Genomic DNA, 20,279 nt, shown 5'->3' on the forward strand with positions numbered 1-20,279 from the left:
AGTTGAAAGTCTGTGTTGCTCGGCGACAGCCCCAAAACATCACTGCTCTCGAGAAGATCTGCATGGAGGAATGGGCCAAAATACCAGCTACTGTGTGTGCAAACCTGGTAAAGACCTATAGTAAACGTTTGACCTCTGTTATTGCCAACAAAGGTTATGTTACAAAGTATTGAGTTGTATTTTTGTTGTTGACCAAATACTTATTTTCCACCCTGATTTACGAATAAATTCTCTACAAATCCTACCATGTGGATTCATGGATTTTTCTTTCACATTCTGTCTCTCACAGTTGAAGTGTACCTCTGGTGCAAATTACTGACCTCTGTCATCATTTTAGGTGGGGGAACTTGCACAATTGGTGGCTGACTAAATACTTTTTTCCCCCCACTGTATCTGCAATTTTTGAGAGTAAATTGACAAAGAAGTTTTCATCATCCCAGTTCGGAGCATAAATGCTGGCTAAAATTAGTCTGAGTCCATAAAGTTGGCCAGCAACAATAATATAACGGCCCATGGGATCAAATAAAATGCTTGATACAGCAAAAGGGATGCTTTTACCAATAAGGATATCCAATCCTCTTCAGAGTTAAAGTTGGAATGGAATGTTTGGCCAACCCAACTATTCTTCAGTCTATGTTGGTGTGCTATACAAAGGTGAGTCTCCTGCAGAAAAGATATGTCAGCGTTGAGATTTTTGAGGTGTATAAGAACCTTTTTGCGCTTAACAGGGTGATTCATAGACTTAATGTCCCAGCTTACAAAGTTGGCTGAATAACCAGTACGCTTCACCTGTTTGTTGACAGCAGCCATAGAGTTATCTAATCAGAGAACAACATTATGCATGAATATGCACCCCCAGACTCCGAAAGGAGAAAAAAAGAAGAAAGAAAGAAAATAGAAAAAATTCTGGCAGTGTCCCAAACCCTGTCACCATGTAGAACCCGGTGACCCTGAATCCCCATCTGAACAAGACCACACATTGGAATGCTGGCATTGGGGAAACACTAGGACCAAGAAAAAAAAAAACAAAAGACAAGAAACAAAACTGGCAGCTGCCTGGCTATCACTCTGAATGAAATAACATAGCACCTTAATAAACACCTTAAGTAGTGCAAACGTCATTTATCCAGCCTTAACATGATGTGGTATTAACGAAGTACTTACACTGTCCACTAGAGCTGGGCGATAGAACGATAACGATATCTATCGCGATATAACTTTTACTCGATAGAGAAATTAAACTATCGCGATAGACCTCGCCGCTCTTGTCTTAAAAAAAAAAAAAAAAAAAAAAAAAAAAAAAAAAGGTCAGCCAATCCAAATTAAGTAGCGCAGAGCCGAACCAATCACAGCCACAGGGTCACGTCGCGTGGCTTGTTACGTACAGCACAAGTGCCAAGCCGCACATTGTGTGTTTGTTTGGGAAGCAGCCAGCGACCGTAATGGAGGAAATGAGTGTGCCGACTAGAAAAATCAACCGAGCGTGACCGAAGGTTACCGAAGAGAAAACAGATGATGGTTCCAATGCCGGAGAGATTGTCGAACAGAAGAGCCATAGAAGTTCCGTAGTGTGAAGGTATTTCGGCTATTTCAAGTCTGACAAAAAACAGAGTAGCGTGCACTGTAAATTGTGCCGAAAGCAAGTCTGGAAATACAATAATACGGCAGTCCTCAGACTCAGGACCATGACAGTACCCCCCCTCAAGGGCTGGCACCAGACAGCCCAACAGAAACACAAAAACGGACCAAAGCCAAAAAAACCCCCCACGAACCAAAAAACAGAAAACGACCCGACCAGGGCGGGCGGTGGGGGTCCAGGACGGAGGGACATAGTCCGAAAAGGCCCAGACGGACAAGGTCAGGGGGCCGACCCGGAGGCCAAAACAGTTCAGTTCCGGGGGCCGACCGTGTGAAAGGCAGCAGCAGTGGGGCAGGTCCGGAGGCCGGCCACGCAGTAGGCAGTGGTGTGGAAACAGTCCTGGGGGCCGACCGTGCAGACGGCAACAGCGGCGTGGAAACAAGTCCGGAGGCCGGCCACGTGGAAGGTAGTGGCGGCGTTCAGGAGGGCGTTCAGGAGGGCGTCCACAGTGGCGGAGATGCCCAACAAGCGGCCTGGCAGATGACCGACGATGTGGAGGTGGTAGTAGGGGACCTGAAGGCTGCGTGGCCCCTGCAGCCCCAGGCGAAGCGGAGGCTGGACCAGACGAGGCGGAGGCGGAGGCTGGACCAGACGAAGCTGATGAGGATGATGAGGATGCGGAGGCTGGACCAGGCGAGGCTGAAGCAGAAGCGGAGACTGGACCAGGCGAGGCTGAAGCAGAAGCGGAGGCTGGACCAGGCGAGGCTGATGAGTATGCTGGAGCCGGACCAGGCGATGCTGATGAGGATGCTGGAGCCGGACCAGGCGATGCTGATGAGGAGGCTGGAGCCGGACCAGGCGATGCTGATGAGGAGGCTGGACCAGACGAGGATGAAGCAGTGGCTGGACCAGACGAGGATGAAGCAGTGGCTGGACCAGACGAAGCAGCTGATGAGGATGAAGCAGTGGCTGGACCAGACGAAGCAGCTGATGAGGATGAAGCAGTGGCTGGACCAGACGAAGCAGCTGATGAGGATGAAGCAGTGGCTGGACCAGACGAAGCAGCTGATGAGGAAGCAGATGCTGGACCAGGCGATGCTGAAGCAGATGCTGGACCAGAGGCTGGACCAGGCGATGCTGAAGCAGATGCTGGACCAGGCGATGCTGAAGCAGATGCTGGACCAGATGCTGGACCAGGCGATGCTGAAGCAGATGCTGGACCAGGCGATGCTGATGAGGAAGCGGAAGCTGGACCAGGCGAGGGTGATGAGACTGCAGCTGGTGATGAGACTGCAGCTGAGGGCTGGACGGGCTCCTCAGGCCCCCCAGCTGACGAGGCAGAAGGCTGGACGGGCTCCTCGGGCCCCCCAGCTGACGAGGCAGAAGGCTGGACGGGCTCCTCGGGCCCCCCAGCTGACGAGGCAGATGGCTGGACGGGCTCCTCGGGCCCCCCAGCAAAAACAGTCTCAGAACCAGTGGGCACTAAAGCCCCTGGCACACACAGGACAGAACCAGCAGGTGCGGAGACCTCTGGCAGAGACAGAAAAGAACCAGCAGGCACACGGGCCTCTGGCAGGGACGGAACAGAACCAGCAGGCGCACGGGCCTCTGGCAAACACATGGCAGACTGCAGCTGCACAGAGCATTGGGTCTGCTCAGGCAGCGACGGCCGGGTGTGGTCCTCAGCTGGCTTCTTAACCGCCAGGGGTCCTGAGTCTGCTGAGGGCTGAGACCCAGCCTCTGGGGAGGCCCTGGGGCGAGTAACAGTCTCTAAATTAGCCAGTTTCTGAGAAACTAGAGTGGTTTTAATGCATTTGTCTCTCCGCTCAAAATGGGTGCTAGGAACGAGATTCAAAATGGGTGGCACAGACACAGCCTCCAGTATGGAGGGAACGGGTGATCGGGCTAATGGCATAGATGCAGGCTGGGCTAATGAACTGGCTAAAGGCTGATGTACTGGTTGAAGTGAGACTGGAGTTGGTGGTGGAGTGGATGAAACACAGTCAGCTACTGTTATGGATGTTTTGAAAATGCCAACTTGTGAGAGGTCAGTTACCACGAAGGTAGGTAAACGCCGTGTACTGTCTTTACCCTCCCCATGAACGGCCCCAGAAAACACAGTCCCAGAAGCACCAGCGTCTTTAAAACTCACCACAGCTGGTCGCACAGGAGTCCCTGAATCCGGCTGTGGGGTGAAGCGTCGGTGGCGCGAATGTTTCCTCCCCACCGCTGACGGCTCCGACAGGCAGGGAAAAACCTCTGGGGGGTCGGGCCGTGAAACCTCCGGTGGGTGAATCTGAGACGGATGCTTTGTGGCGGTCGTAGTCCATTGTTGCTGGGCACAATTGGCTACTTCCCGAGCTTGCACCGCTTCCTGGGCTTTATGCAGCTCAGCGATTAAGTCTGTAAATCCCCGGACCTGGTGGAGATAGGGATTTCCGGCCAGGATTGCCTCAATGGCATTTATCCCCACAACTTTCGCTCGTGCATTGGAGGTGTGGATTACCCAGTCCACCAGGCGTAGGGCACGTGTGAGGTCGCTCTCCCCGACCAAGACCGCTGGATCCATCTTGTGGTCGCGTCGTACTGTCACGGCTGCACAGCAGTCGTGTGGTGAATTGAGAAAAGGATCCAAGATGCAGGCACTGACTGGGGTGCGAGTGAAAATTTATTTGCAGAGGTGATAAAGTGACAAAACAGGAAGAGCAGAGCGGGGAGTAAACAAACCTAAACTGGGAAAACTAAAGAACAAAACTTAAACCAGACACTCACGGGAGGAGGAGCGAAATGCACAAAGAGAGATGGCAGAGAGACGCAGAATGAATACCAGGTAACAGAATAATGCAGACTGACATGGAGTTAAACAGACGACGCGACAGAGAGCACAGGAAAACACAGGGCTTAAATACACGGGGAGTAATCAGGGAATGGGCCACAGGAGGGAGACACAGCTGGGAGCAATAAGGCTAACGAGACAGGGGAGAGGTAAAACTGAACACACTGACATGAGACATGAACTTTCAGAATAAAACAGGAAACTAACAGACACAGAGAACCAGACCGGACACTGAACTTGACAGGCAGACTCATGAGCAGACACAATAACACCATGGACAGACAGAGGGAACACAGAGAAGTGGAAGCAGGCAGGCAAAGAACAGAAACCTAACAAATGGCAAAATCACAACAGAATACACACTCTGAATGAACAAAAGCATAAGGAACACAAAACACTGAGTCCTCAGACTCAGGACCATAACAAATAAACTGGTGCATGCGTCACACTGTGCGCCACGTTATTGTTTCGGTGAAATGAATTTCTACAATACTGTTACTGTTAATTCTACTCTCTGCAGTGTTTAAATGCTTACATATACACACAGTTACTGTCCCTCCACACATACGACTCGGTTCTGCTTCTATGCCCCAGCTTTGTTTACTTTTTCCCACCGAGGCTTCTAGACTTCTGATTGGCCAACATTTCTGCACGATTAGGAATCTAGCTCCACCTGCTGCTTTGGCAAGTTCATACCAGTGTTTTCCTTCATTTCTGCCTTTATGTGTGGACGGGATTATTTTTTAAAACGAAAACGGAAAATTTCCGTTTTCAAAAATACCCGTGTACGTGTGGATGTAGCCTCAGTCTCTGACTGGAAGCGCTAATTCGTCATTCAGCTTTTGTCAGACTAAAGTAACTGTTAAAACTGTTTGAAAAGCTAAGCTATACAACAAGGAGAGATTGAGAATTTCCTTTTAGTTCTCAGTTTATTTGATATTGACAAAAGTTAGTCAGTTTTGTCTGTTCTTCTGTAAAACAAACTAAGACTTATTTTTAGAATTAATATTTTGTTTCTAAGTGGAATTGACAATTTAGTAGTCTGTTTTGTTTGTTCTATTTTGAAACTTAAACACTTTAGCCGCTGCCTTTTGTGTAGTTTGCAATATTTGCCTTTATTTATCTGAAAAAGTCTCATGTTCCTTAAGTACATCTACCCTGTTGAACTTCATCCATCCATTCGCGTCCGCTTAATGGATGAACTTATTATGGGAAATAAATATTTAAATAAAAACAAGCTGCTGATTATTTCACATTTTACTTGTGAGCAACGGCACATTTAAATCTTACAAATATAGTTATTTGGCTTATATCGTGATATATATCGTTATCGCCTGGAATGAAAAAAACATATCGTGATATGAAAAAATCTTATATCGCCCAGCTCTACTGTCCACCAAACCCTGTGTCTTGCGAAGCCTCATCATCTGCGACTGGCTAGAAACAAGTCAGTCAGGAGGGGAACTTCACCCGGCAGTTTCACTTGGTAAGATGCCGTTTTTCACGTACACCATTGCCTTCTCTGGATCCAGAAACTCTTTACTCTCGCCCCTAAAAGATATACGCAGTCTCTCTGGAAACATTATTCCGTAGCGGACATCTTGACGCCCTCGAAGCAGATTCCTCACGTCCTTAAAAGCAGAGCAAGCTTTGGCAATGCTCGCGGTGTAATCAGGAAAGATGGCCACAGGGTTCCCCTTGTGTTGCACCGCTCCCGGGCCTGCCGTAGCACATTGACGCAGTCTTGGTAGTAATGGAGTTTGGCGATGATAACTTGAGGTTTCCCGTTAGATCTTCTGGGAGCAAGGTCTCTATGTGAGCGGTCCACCAGGATTTCTTCATCCAGTTGCAGAACATCTTTCAATAGAGTAGAAACTGAGCTGGTCGAGCTGGAACTGGCATCCTCCGCAACACCCACAATACGAATATTGCACCTCCGCATTCTTGACTCCATAGCTCCATTCTTTTCTTTTAAGCAAGCCAGCTCAGTCTGTAATCCTGCAGCCGTCTCTTGGAGGCTGACAACCTTGTCCGACCATAATGATAAACCCTCTTTCAGGTCGCTAGTAGCGGACTTGACGTTGTTAATTTCGGAGCGGACTGCTGCTGTGTTGTTAGCAATCTCCGTCTTAACTTCTCTTAGTTTGTACTTGAGGTAGTCGAAATCCTCTGCAAGCGGACTTGTCAGTACTCACCTGATAATCGTGGAGATATCATCTTTCAGAGAGGAGAGGATGTCCGATTTCAGACCTTCATACTCCATTGTGTTTCCTGACTGCGAGCTAGGCGACAAGCTAGGCGACAAGCTAGGCGACAAGCTGGGCGACAAGCTGGGCGACAAGCTGGGCGACAAGCTAGGCGACAAGCTAGGCGACAAGCTCCCACTTGCTTAAGAATAAGTATGCCGGCCCCTCGGGTTTAGATGCCCTTCCGGTTGTAACCACTGGTCCGTTTTTCCCCGTCGGTCACAGGTGTTAGGGGGAGTGATAGTTCGTTTAAATTATCCTTTAAAAGGGGCTTGGAATTGTTAAAATATAAGCTAGACAGGCGTGAGCCCAGTTCAACATGCCTTACTCCATTGTCGGCTCAGTAGCGCCCCCGAAGTCGGCGTACTTCAACAGCTCCTGAATGAAGTCTTCGGCTGCTCTCCTCGGTGTCTGTTCACAGTTTATTGTGATCACGTTGAGAGGGTGTTTGGAAAAAAACACCAACTAATCATTAGCTCAGCATGCTGGGAGAAGTTGATGGTTTGCTCGCTTGTTCAATTATTTCCATTTTACTTTGACTGCAGATGTAACCAGACATATTCCAGCAGGATTTGTAAAAAGCATTTTAACAGACACACAAAGCTGGAAAAGTCTTCATAGTCTTTTTTCTTTAGGTCACGAGCAGTTGTCTAAGCATTTCACTGCATATCGTACTGTGTATGACTGTGTATGTGACAAATAAAATTTGAATTTGATTTGAATTTGGTGAACCTCTCGGCTTGTGATTGGGAGCGCATGCTCCCGTCTACGATGACATTTGTACGTGCTGCTGAACCCTTTAAGGTTTAAGATTTAGGGCAGTGCTGCTGTCTGTTCACCTTGTTGACTCTTGAAACCGACGCCTTTGCTCTCGAACTGCATTTGTCTTCTGGGAGACATTGATTGTCCTCGAAGCTTGTTCTTTAGTGTAAGATATACATGGGGATGAAGCTGAATAATATTCAACCAAAACACAGGCTCGGTGTGGTTCCAATTATGTTAATCTATCATTTTGTTCTGGCCGCTGTGCCGTGGTGGACATTGATCCAGTTCCGTAGTCACCTGTAATAACAGACTGAGACAATATCATTTTCATCACTGCTCAATAACACTTTCCCTCTCTTATTCTTCTATCCACATTTTAACACATCTCTTTCCATCACTTCTTACAGACACACACAAACACACTTCTCTTTACTGCATTCCTCAGTTTCTACACACTTCATACTCCATGTTTTCTGTTCCATATTTCTGAAAGAGGAAAAAAAGAATCATGCAATCAAAACCTGGATCCCAGCCGTACTGGTGAGCTCAGTGCTCTTACTATAGTAAAGTGAGAAAGTGATATTTCTATAACTAATGTGATATGATTAAATATGTGATTAATACATGAGAAGAAAAATCTGCCTCCACAGCACCTACTGGCCAGTGGACACTCTTTCACTGATGAGGATGTACACATCCTGGACAGGGAGGAACGCAAGTTTGAGCGTGGCGTCAAGGAGGCCATCTACATGAGAAGGGAAAGATCATCTCTGAATCGCGGAGGGGGACTAAGGGGACATCTTTTGCCATCTTACAATGCTGTGATTGCAGCCATTCTCCAACTCTCTGTGAATGGTACTCATGGCCATTGACCAGTGGTCTTTGATCAGTGGTCATGAGAATTTACATAATTATGATGAAGGAACTGACCTACCAGCCCATTGTTCCTTCAGTGGTTCTAGTTACTGTTTATAAGATTGGGGAAACCTGCAGTCAGCTGAGACTGAAGAAGTCACTTGGATGAGTGACGAAACGTTTCTCCCACTGAAAACGCTACGTCCAGATGAACAGAATCAACTTTTCGAGATTTACTTACCTGGATGATTGAGCATGCATCAAGAAGAATTTAGAATGGATTACCTTGCTGAATCCTTTTAGACAAGGGACTTAGGACTTACTATCTAATCGTGTCCCACATAGATGATGTTCTCCAGTGCCCACTGTAATGTGGAGAAGCTCACTTTACGATTTTTTGATCAGTAACAAGACAGAACCAGACGTGGAAGCTGCGGGATGCTGGACGGGCTCAGCTGAACCTCTAGCTGTCATGGCAGGATGCTGGATGGGCTCGGCTGAACATCCAGCTGGCATGGCAGGGCGAGCAGGTGCGAAAACCTCTGGCTGAGGCATGGCAGGTGACGGCATGGCAACCACAGACGGCAGGGCGGGCTCTCCAGAGCACTCAGCAGGAACTGATGGCGGAGCGGGAGCTGTGAAGTGCTGGAGTGGTTCGCCTGAACCCCCAGCAGACACTAGAAGAGTCTACACAAACTGCTCAATGACCCCCATGGAAGCAGCAACAGGCTCTTCGGGAGGTCCAGAGCAAAGTTAGTCCTCCAAATCAGCCTCTGGATAACCTGGCCTGGGTCTCAGTCCCACAGGGGCTTTGCTGAGCCTCACGGCTAGCATCTCCAGTGAAAACAGTCTTGAAGCCTGACTTCTTAGAAGCATGGGTCGTGGCATGATCAATACACAGAGATGCTAGATAATTGTGCAACGGGATAAGATGTTCTGTGGAAGACTAGGGCAGTAACTTGTCAGTCTTAGTCCTTTCATGAACATTAACAGTCTCTTCATAACCGGGCCAATGAACTGGCAAATCTGTGTTGATTTTAGCTTCCTCCTTAGAAAAAACACACGGAACACAGTCACCCACCTCATGCTGCTGTAAGCCGCGGTGATGACGTGGACACCGCCTCCTCCTGGAAGCCACGGTTGTGGAAGCTGGCGCTGTCATGGCTGAGGTGAATGTGGTGCTAGAAGCAGCCACTGGTTGTGTCAAGGAAAATGCAGCACTTGTCTGCTGCTGCGTCAACATGGACCTGGAGACAGGCGGGAGGCTCAACACGCCAACTTTAATTCCTGTAGCTGGTGTAGGGAGAGCTGCATCACACAGGGGCTGGAGTGATCCAGTCTGCATGTTGAGGGGCTTGCTGCTTTGACGGTGAATGGGAAACTCCTCCAGTTGTAGCCAGTCTTTGTGATGCTCCGATAAGTGCTCCACAAAAAACAGGTTGGCAGCAATAATCCGACATAGCTGGACCCGAATAGATTCTTTCTCCACCTCCTCCCCTTGAGCAGAGAAGATAATCCAAAATCCATGGAGCTGTGTGACGTGGACACTGTTAAGCGTTCAAATATTGAGGAGGACTACAGGAGGGATTCAAAATCACAACACTTGTCCAGGAGGGTTAGATCAAATGATGATTTTAATAAACACACGTGTGGGGGGATGAACACTGTCACACACTCAGCGTCAATCTCCGCCCAATAATACACAAGCAGTTGTTTTTATAGCATCACGGTATTATTTATGATGCCCCCTCATGCGTCAAGCAGATACAACCCATATGGAAAAGAAATAGTAAAAACTTATATGATTTACTCATGAAAGTGGCCACTTTCATGAGTAAATCAAAATTATTATTTTGATAAATTTTGATAAATAAGTAAATTCTCCATTTGTAAAATAATTTTAGAATTCCACATTAACAGAGTGAGTTTCGAAATGTTTTTTAAAAACCTCATTACATTTCAACCATTACCATCCTAGGGGCGCTAGGATGGTAATGAGGTGCTTGAAATGTTGTAGGTGGCTGAGTTTATACTGCTACCATTGAGACTGATCGGGACTCCGTCTTTGTGGATCTATGGAAGCTTCAAAGGTATTGTTGTCACTGAGGAGTTTAGTCATGTTTATTTGCTCTGCTTCTTTTTGTCAGGCATAAAATACATATATATATACTATACTATATACATATATATATCTTTTTGTGTCCCAGCTGAGTAACAGGAGAAGAGTCTGGTGGTGCAGCAGAGGAACAATTTCAGCCCTTTGGACTCAGCTCAGCCACTACAGAGGAAACAATGACTCCAACACAAAAGGTGAGAAGAACATCACAGTTACACTGTTATTGAAACTGTGTGTACAGCTGGTCGGTTTTTAAAAACCTGTTAACAGCAGCTTTATCTTTTCCATCCTGGGCTCCTCCATATATACAGAATCTACATTCACAACCAAAAACCACAGAAGTTGCAAGAAAATACAGAGATCATATTTTCTCTACATACATTGAAACAACAATATCATCAGTTGAACTAATTTTTTTTCTGAAGTAATAGAGATTCATTGATGATCAATATTTCTTCAATAGTGTCATTTTGTACAACTCTCATTGTAGCACATCATTGTAATGTGATACTATCACCAGAAGGTGGTGGTAACACACCTACAATGTGTTTTTTTGTCATGTCTGATTCCACCAATTTCAGTTTGTTCCACGACTGCATTTCACTCACTGCCTGTCTTTGTATCTCTGTCACTGCAGGACCAACATGGAGCAAGAAGTCAGCGCTCTCAGGAGGCCGACAAACCTCACAGAAGAAAGGGAGAGAAAACCTACAGCTGTGATGAGTGTGGGAAGGAATTTACCTTGGCTGGACACTTAAAACGACACCAAATCATCCACAGTGGAGTTAAAGCGTACAGTTGTGACTTGTGTGGAAAGTCTTTTACCCAGGCTGGAAACTTAAAAACTCACCAACTCATCCACAGTGGAGTTAAACCTTACAGTTGTGACTTGTGTGGAAAGTCTTTTACCCAGGCTGGAGACTTAAAAAGACACCAAATCATCCACAATGGATTTAAACCTTATAGCTGTGACTTGTGTGGAAAGTCTTTTTCCCAGGCTGGAGACTTAAAAAGACACCAAATCATCCACAGTGGATTTAAACCTTACAACTGTGAGTTATGTGGAAAGTCTTTTACCTGGGCTGGAGACTTAAAAAGACACCACACCATCCACCGTGGAGTTAAACCTTACAGGTGTGAGTTTTGTGGAAAGTCTTTTACCTGGGCTGGAGACCTAAAAAAACACCAACTAATCCACAGTGGATTTAAAGCACACAGTTTTGAGTTGTGTGGTAAGGCTTTTGCTCTATATAGCAACTTACAGAGGCATCTAGTTACCCACTCTGGAATTAAAGCGTACAGCTGTGACTTGTGTGGAAAGTCTTTTAAATCTCCACATCAGCTGAAAAAACACCAACAGATCCACACAAGAAAGTAACTCTACAAGTGCAGTTACTGTGAGGTATGTATTTACACTCAACAAAAATATAAACGCAACACCTTTGTTTCTGCTCCGATTTGACATGGGATGGACATAAAGACCTAAAAGTCACTCCAGATACACAATATTACCATCCCTCCCAAACATTGTTCACAAATCAGTCTAAATGTGTGATAGTGAGCACTTCTGCTTTGCTGAGATAATCCATCCCACCTCACAGGTGTGCCACATCAGGATGCTGATCTGACATCGTGAGATATGTAGATAGATAGATATGTATATCAAGTTTATTATTTTTCCTTTTAGGGATTTTAATTCTCTAAAATGTTATCCCTGTTACATTTTATTCTTTGTTCCCATAGGACACAGTAGTGTTTAGTAGTTGTATTCATTTTATGTGTTACCTAAGTTAAATTTCAATCCTTCATTCATATTTAATCTTTTGCTGTGGTAAAATCTTCTCTTAAATCATTTTCTCCCAAAACTGCAAATATTTTCACAGCAGTTGCTCTTAAATCCTCCAAAATGAACTAAATCTGTCCACCAGCTTTGAAACAACACCTGCTGTGACTTTATGTCCAGAAAAAAGAAACTCAAGCTAAACTGGTTTTGGGCTGTACTTTCATATAATGCCAGTTTGTACCAGAACATGAAGCAGTGAGTCAGTGTAACATTTATTTAATTAGGCAAAGACCACATTCATATTCACAGTGGCAGCAAAGAAATGTTGAAAGTTAAAAACAGCAGCACACATCAGGACCATTTTAAAGATCACAGGTGACTACTTTTACTTAATTCAAATTCTTTCACATTTTTGGCTCCTCCTTTCACTTTAGTGTATTTACTGTATCCTTGAAGTCCACATGTTGTTTTTTAATGAATTCATTTTGATCCACATGTTCTGCAGCTGTTTTCCTGTTGATTTGAAGTTTGTATTATGAAATCCTGATAATGTTAAAGCGTTAGTTATATTTGATGAACTCTGTAACGTTTGTCTTATTAAACAGTGTAACTGCTCCTGAAGGTTTTTCATGTTCGAAGTAGAATGAAGGGCCATGCTCCAACTGATGTTCAGCCAGTATTTTAATCTTCTTTTCACCAGCAAACACCGTGAAAAACTGGTGAAATGATCAATGAAAAACACGGATATTACATCAGGAGAACAAAAATTCAAATAAAACATGCACACAAAGTAAATGCACCAACATACCGTGTGCGCCTTTCTACTGAACATTCATGAGCAATTGTAGTCAATATCTTCAATATTTCCACCTTTTACACAAGCCAGCATTCTCTTTCTGGCTCGAGCCTTCAGTCTCTGGTGACATGTGCGTTTAATTGAGCATCACCCCAAAGCACGCGCACCACAAAGCGTCACACTCAGGCCCACCAGTAGGTGGCGACAACACAACATGAATCCAGATTAAACACCAAATGTTGAACATTGCAATTACATAATAATTACATTTCAATGCGACAGCTACAAACAGTTTGGTGTGAAAAATGAAGAAATGGTCTCAGAACAAGTAGTTTGAGCCCTGATTTCTGATTCAAACTAATTTAACTGTTTTCAGTGGTACATGTGGAGGTTTATCACAGGAGGAGACACACCGACACATATTTCCTTTCAATTTGGTTTTCTACTTGTTTTCTATCTTTTTAGTTAATTAACTGATTTTAATTCTCAGATCTTGCCACCTAATTCATTATTTCCAAAGATATGCACGTGGCACAGTAACAGTATCTTTAGCAGTAGCTTGGGACCTGACGGTAAATGTTTACTTTGTCTCTCTGAGATTTACTGATAGAAAACTTTGCAGAGAGAACAACACAGTATGAACAGTCTTCTCACAGGTACTGATAAAGAAACAAATATAGAGTTTCTCTTAATTTTGCTTCAGTTTGTTTTCTGTAATCTTGAGCTTCACATGTTAAGTTTACAGATGGTGAGCTTAAGTTGCCAGAATGTAATGTTCCTACAAAAATACAGGCTAAGTGTGTACCCGTGTTAGTGATTTAACTGAGGCAGCTCAACAAAGCCAGTTCTTCTTTGTATTAATTGACTTGACAAAACCAACAAACCCAGGTGAGAGATAAAGGGTATCACAACAGTGGTTATCTGTTTTCTCTTATTTTGATCTAATACAGGGGACATTAAAGTCACTTTAGCAAAATGTATTTTAATAGTTGAACGTTATTGGCAATAGCTGTTACGGCCCTGGCCGTCTAGAGTTTGTTTCTGTGCTATGTCTTTAAGTATCTACAGGTCCTTCCTGATAGGAGAGCTGGCGGTGGGTTATTGGTCCCCTCATCATGTGGCTGTTTTTAAAACATCCCTCACCAGCAGTTGTTGGCGACAGCAGGTGACAGCAGCAGCAGACCCATCCTTGGCCTCCAAACTTTGTGACATTCGTGTGTGTGATCCTTAAGACCTACAGAGCTTTGGACATAGTATGTAGACACATTTTCACTTGTAAATAGTAAACTGTAAATAAGCACTGAAGCAGAAGAGGAGAGCTGCCTTAATATTCTCCTGTTTATTTCAGTTAGGGAGTTAAGTGTAGCATGTGTCCTTTGTTTGGTTTATGTTTCACATAGGGTTTAGACAGCACCTCCTTTCCTGACTTAGCTTGTTTTGTTGTTGCTTTTTTTTTTTGGGGGGGGGGGGGGGGGGGGGGGCGTGTTATTTCGGGCTTTGTTCATCCCAGAGTAAAGTTTTTCAGTGTAGACACAAATGAACCACCGCTCACTTCAAAGATTGGCTTCTGACTATGGTTTTTGGAACCAGGGTGGGGTCACTTCCTTTCCAACCCTTATGTTATGTTTCTGTACCCCTAGACTTGGGCGTAACAATAACCTACAAATATGACTGATTGGTTCTCTTATTTGAGCCCTGTGAGCTGAAAGTCACCATATTTTCATCAATCAACAAAATGCAGTGAATGAACAAAAGATAAATCAATAAGTGGTGTAAACACCTTTTGCCTTCAAAACAGCATCAATTCTTCTAGGTGCACTTGCACACAGTTTTTGAAGGTAGGTTGTTCCTACCAGCTTCCTCACATCCTTCTCTCTCTTCATGTAAACCCAGACACACTCGATGATGTTCAGGGTTCTGTGGTGGGCTGTACTATCACTTCCAGTACTTCTTGTTCTTCTCTACACTGAAGATAGTTCTTAATGACTGACTGTATGCTTGGGGTCATTCTCCTGCTGCAGGATAATTCAAATTCACTGAATCATCATTTGAATAGAGACAAATACATTCTTACTGCTCAGTTGCAGCTGCGGGTGACACGGGAAATTTTTACCTGCAGAAAAAATTGTTGCTGCAAGAAGAACAGAGTGTAATCAGTGTTTATTAGTGGTGTCCTTTGGTGTACTGCAGTGCTTAGGATGACGTTTTACTTCAGTGCAGTTCAGTGATGGATGGAGGGAATTTTATTGTAGTCACAGAGATCCATAACAGGGAGCAGGAAAAGAGTTCCACTGGATCACAATAATAAAGTCTAAGAGAACAAGATGTATTTAATTTTATCCAATCCAAACCATCTTTATTTATAAAGCACTTTAAAATACCCAGCACAGGACCAAAGTGCTATACAGTAAATCAGAATCAGAAAGGGTTTTATTGCCAAATGTTGAGCAGGTTTACAACATTAGGAAATTGCTGCGGTGCTTAGTGCAAACATACTGTCATAAATAACGCTTAAATAGACATGAGAAAAAAAACAAGAATAAGAATTAAAAGTGCTAAGTAGATAGATATATACACGAGTGCAGGTGGTGATCAGTGCCAAACATGGAATGATGCAGTGAACACAGCGTAGGGTCATGTGTTAGTGGCGGGGACAGTCATACGGTTATTGTTCATGTGTCCAACAGCAGAGGGGAAGAAACTGTTCTTATGGCGAGAGGTTCTGGTGCGAATGGACCGGAGCCTCCTGCCTGAGGGGAGCAGGTCAAACAGACTGTGTCCAGGGTGAGAAGGGTCAGCTGTGATCCGAGCTGCACGCCGCAATGTCCTGGAGGTGTACAGGTCCTGCAGAGATGGGAGTCTACAGCCAATCACCTTCTCAGCAGAGCGCACAACACGCTGCAGTCTCTGTTTGTCCCTGATAGTGGCTCCAGCGTACCACACGGTGATGGAGGAGGTGAGGATGGACTCGATGATTGCAGTGTAGAATTGCATCATCGTCCGTGTTGGCAGGTTGAATTTCTTCAGCTGCCTCAGGAAGTACATCCTCTGCTGGGCTTTCTTAATGACGGAGGTGATGGTGGGCTCCCACTTCAGGTCCTGGGTGATGGTGGTACCTAGGAAGCGGAATGAGTCCACAGAGGTGATGAGGGTGTCAGTCAGGATGATGGGGGGGAGTGGGGCTGTGTGCTCCACTGTCTTCTGGGCATTCAGCACCAGGTTGTTGTGGCTGCACCAGGACACCAGACGTTCAACCTCCATCCTGTAGGCAGACTCATCCCCGTCCGAGATGAGTCCAATAGCGGTGGTGTCATCTGCAAACTTGATTAGCTTGACAGACTGGTGGGTGGAGGTGCAGCAGTTGGTGTATAGGGAGAAGAGCAGAGGAGAAAGAACACAGCCCTGAGGGGAGCTGGTGCTGATGGTCCGGGAGTCCGAGACATTCTTTCCCAGCCTCACATGCTGCTTCCTGTCCGTCAGGAAGTCAGTGATCCACCAGCAGATGGGATCAGGCACATTCATCTGGGAAAGCTTGCCTTGGAGATGGTCTGGAAGGATGGTGTTGAAGGCAGAACTGAAGTCCACAAACAGGATCCTGGCGTAGGTTCCTGGGGAGTCCAGATGCTCCAGGATGAAGTGTAGGGCCATGTTGATGGCGTCATCTACAGACCTTTTGGCTCTGTATGCAAACTGCAGGGGGTCCAGGAGGGGGGCCGTGAGGGTCTTGAGATAGGAGAGAACCGGGCGCTCTAATGACTTCATGACCACAGATGTCAGAGCCACGGGTCTGTAGTCATTTAGTCCAGTGATCCTAGGTTTCTTGGGCACAGGGATTATGGTAGAGGACTAAAGCAGGCAGGCACATGACATGTCTGCAGTGAGGAGTTGAAAATGCCAGAAAACACTGGGGCCAGCTCGTTTACACAGTGTCTGAGGGTGGCAGGAGACACACCGTCTGGGCCGGGAGCTTTTCGAGCATTCAGACTCTTAAACTGCTTCCTCACATCTGCTTCATGAATATGAAGAGTTGTGGTGGGAGGAGGTGGTGTGAAATCCTCCTTTGTGTGGGGTGAGGAGGGGGGTGTTGTAGGTGAAGTGTTTGATGGTGGTGATGGGGGAGAGGTGGGGGAATGTGTCCAAAGTGTCTCTATTGTTGGGGCCGTTGGAGGCGTGAAAGCTGCCTGATGGCTCGTCAAAACGGCAGTAAAAGTCGTTAAGGGTGTTGGCAAATAGGTTAAGAACGATAGAATAAAACAAAACAGTAAAAAAATAAAACACATAATACATCAAAATTAAAACAGCATAGAATAAAAAAAACACAGAAGAGGTCTGTCTTATCTCAAAAGGCATGTTGTTCCACAGTTTTGGAGCTGCTACAGAAAAAGCGTTTACGCTCAGTCCCGGGTACATTCAGGAACAGCTGATCAGCTGACCTGAGAAAGGCGGGTATATACGGCTGTAGCAGCTCAGAGAAATAAGATTAGACTAGGCCATGGAGGGCTTTAAAAGCAAATAAAATAATTTAAAAGGAATCCTAAAAAGAAATGGGCAGCAGGTGAAGTGAAGCTAAAATAGGGGAAATGTGCTCAAACTTTCAAGCTGCAGGATATTGGACGCTCTGTAGATGTTTGAAGCACTGACCCCTATATAAAGTGCATTACAGTAATCCAACCGAGTGCTAACAAAGGCGTTGATTACTGTGTCAACGTGCCTTTGTGAAAGAATTGGCTTTATTTTAGCTCGCTGCCTGAGCTGAAAGAAGTTTGATTTTACCACTGCTTTGATCTAATTGTCAAGTTTCAGATCACAGTCCACTTTGACCAGCAGGTTTGTGACAGTTGGCTTAACATACTGGGCCAAGGTATCTAAATATACATTTGGTGTCTCAGTGGGGCTGACAAAAACCATCACCTCAGTCTTTTTGTCACTGAATTTCAAAAGGTTAAGAGACATCAAAGCCTTAATGTCATCAAGACACTAAAGTAATGGCTATGAAATAATTGCCTTTTTTCTGTAGAGTGAAATGCAATGCTGTGTTTTTCTCAGTATAGATCCAAGAGAGAGCAGATACAAAGAAAAGAGGAGGGGGCCTAGAACTGAGCTCTTTGGGACACCACACAAGAGAGGAGTGGAGGACGAAACATGGTCAGAGGCTGTGTCCCAATTCAGGGTCTGCACGCTTGAAGTACGCGCACTACGCGCACTACACGCACTACGCGCACTACGTGTACTACGTACGACGCGTACTATAAGTACGAGAATATATATATATATATATTGAATATTACTTAAACTCTCTTAAATTAACTTCCAATAAAAAAAGGTTTATCATTGATTGAAATTCATTCAGAAATGTTTAACGAATGAGCTGTCACAACTTTCAAGTACAAAGTTGTTATGAAGTCTGTCACATCCCCCCCCCCTTTTTTTTCTTTTTTCTTTTTTTATCCTTTATTTATTTATCCTTCTTATTTCATTGTACTGTATATTGTTACTCTTATTTGCCTTGTATGTCTACTGTACAAACCAGAGGTGTGGACTCGAGTCACATGACTTGGACTCGAGTCAGACTCGAGTCATTAATTTTATGACTTTAGACTTGACTTGAAAAAATGTTCTAAGACTTGTGACTTGACTTGGACTTTTACACCAATGACTTGGGACTTGAATTGGACTTGAACCGGTTTACTTGAAAAGACTTGATATTTTACCCCAAATATAAAATTTAACATGCATATTATATAGAGATTGAAAATGTGACGTCATTCACTGGTAGAACCGCAAAGGATTCTGGGAACTCGTGGCAAGCGGTACTAGCGCACGCAGGCTTTCAATTAAAATCAGTCACACAGCGATAAAAAGAAACACAAAAATGTCAAGAAGCTGTTGTATTATTAACTGCAATAGCCGGTCGCATGACAGCCACGGGAAGCCGACGGGTAAAGAGATCGGTTGTTATCGGATTACGTCGTTGAAGAGAAATTGTTCGAGCCATGTTTCCGAAGTAACAAAGACGCGACGGATGGTCTGGATCGCAGCCATTCAAAGACCAAATATAACGTCCCAGAACTCTCCAGCTCACAGGTTAGTCTGCTCCAAGCATTTACACGAAGGTCAGTGTTTTTTAGTACTTAATACGTCATTTTCATAACATAATTAGTGATATAGGTTACAAGCAAGTCTGGCGCTGAACAGAAATTGTCGCGCTATGCTCCTTTGTTTATTGTGCATAAATAGTGAATTGTCCTGACACAATATTGCGTTTCGCTTCTGTTATTATGGTACATTGACAAAAACATATACTTTTATTCACAGGATAAAACAGGTTTTTTGTATCACTAATTGCCCAGTACGATTATGTATTTATGACGACGATTTGTGAGACTGGTAAACTTATGATACGTACGATGGTCTTTCGTTCTACACGGTGCATTTCAAGGTCCTGCACCCATCCGGCGGTAAACTGTACCTGGGCTTGTTGCAGTGACCGGAAGTTACTAAACTTCATGAGTGTATGCACTCACTCCAAGAACCGTATGATTATAAATATGCATATAAATATGCTAAGATGAGATAGCTGACTTCATCTAACTAGCAAATGTTGTCCAGGCTACGTTGGTGATGCAGTTTTTTTTAATGTGTATGATATTTTTGTCATGCGATTTTAAAGCTGGTCCTACAACCGCATCCAAGAATAACATGCAGCTTATCTCAGAACTGTCGGTGAAAATTATTCTTGGAGCTAGGTTTAATTGAGCTGCATTTTAAAGAGGTGCAATTTCACAATTTGTGTATATTTTCTAAGTTCACTATTTTGTCATGTGTTGAGAAAAACACAGATTTTAAAATTACATGGTCTAATATTTACATTTAGCATAACTGCAACATTATTTTTTCTTTTTTTTTTTTTAAAGACTCGAAAGGACTTGAAATTCAAAGTTTCAGACTTGTGACTTGACTCGGACTTTTACACCAGTGACTTGAGACTCGACTCTGACTTGCCTGACATTACTTGAGACTTGACTTGAGACTTGAGGATAAAGACTTGAGACTTACTTGAGACTTGCAAAACAATGACTTGGTCCCACCTCTGGTACAAACTGAACTGGAATGTCTGACTGTTCGCTTTATGATTTCCATAAAGTTTCGAAAAAAAAACAAAAACCTCTTCGGCCGCTCCCTTCTGCCGTATTTTGCGGCAAAATTCTCCACACCCACCGCCGCGCTATGAATTGTGGGATATATGGGACCACGAAGCGTACAACGGACCACGCATGATATTTGGGGAAATCGATTGTGCATT

General features: G+C 44.6%; 1 long non-coding RNA gene across 1 annotated transcript; it reads left to right on the top strand.

Moving 5' to 3' along the window:
* The first annotated feature begins 6,230 nt into the window (after window positions 1–6,230).
* Window positions 6,231–12,999, top strand: LOC308404731. The gene is made up of 3 exons (XR_013973184.1): window positions 6,231–10,371; window positions 10,489–10,591; window positions 11,035–12,999. It is a non-coding gene; the product is annotated as an uncharacterized lncRNA (long non-coding RNA).
* The last annotated feature ends 7,280 nt before the right edge of the window (window positions 13,000–20,279 follow it).

Source organism: Rhamphochromis sp. 'chilingali' (genome assembly GCF_963969265.1).
Source record: "Rhamphochromis sp. 'chilingali' genome assembly, chromosome: 1".
Lineage (NCBI taxonomy): Eukaryota > Metazoa > Chordata > Actinopteri > Cichliformes > Cichlidae > Rhamphochromis > Rhamphochromis sp. 'chilingali'.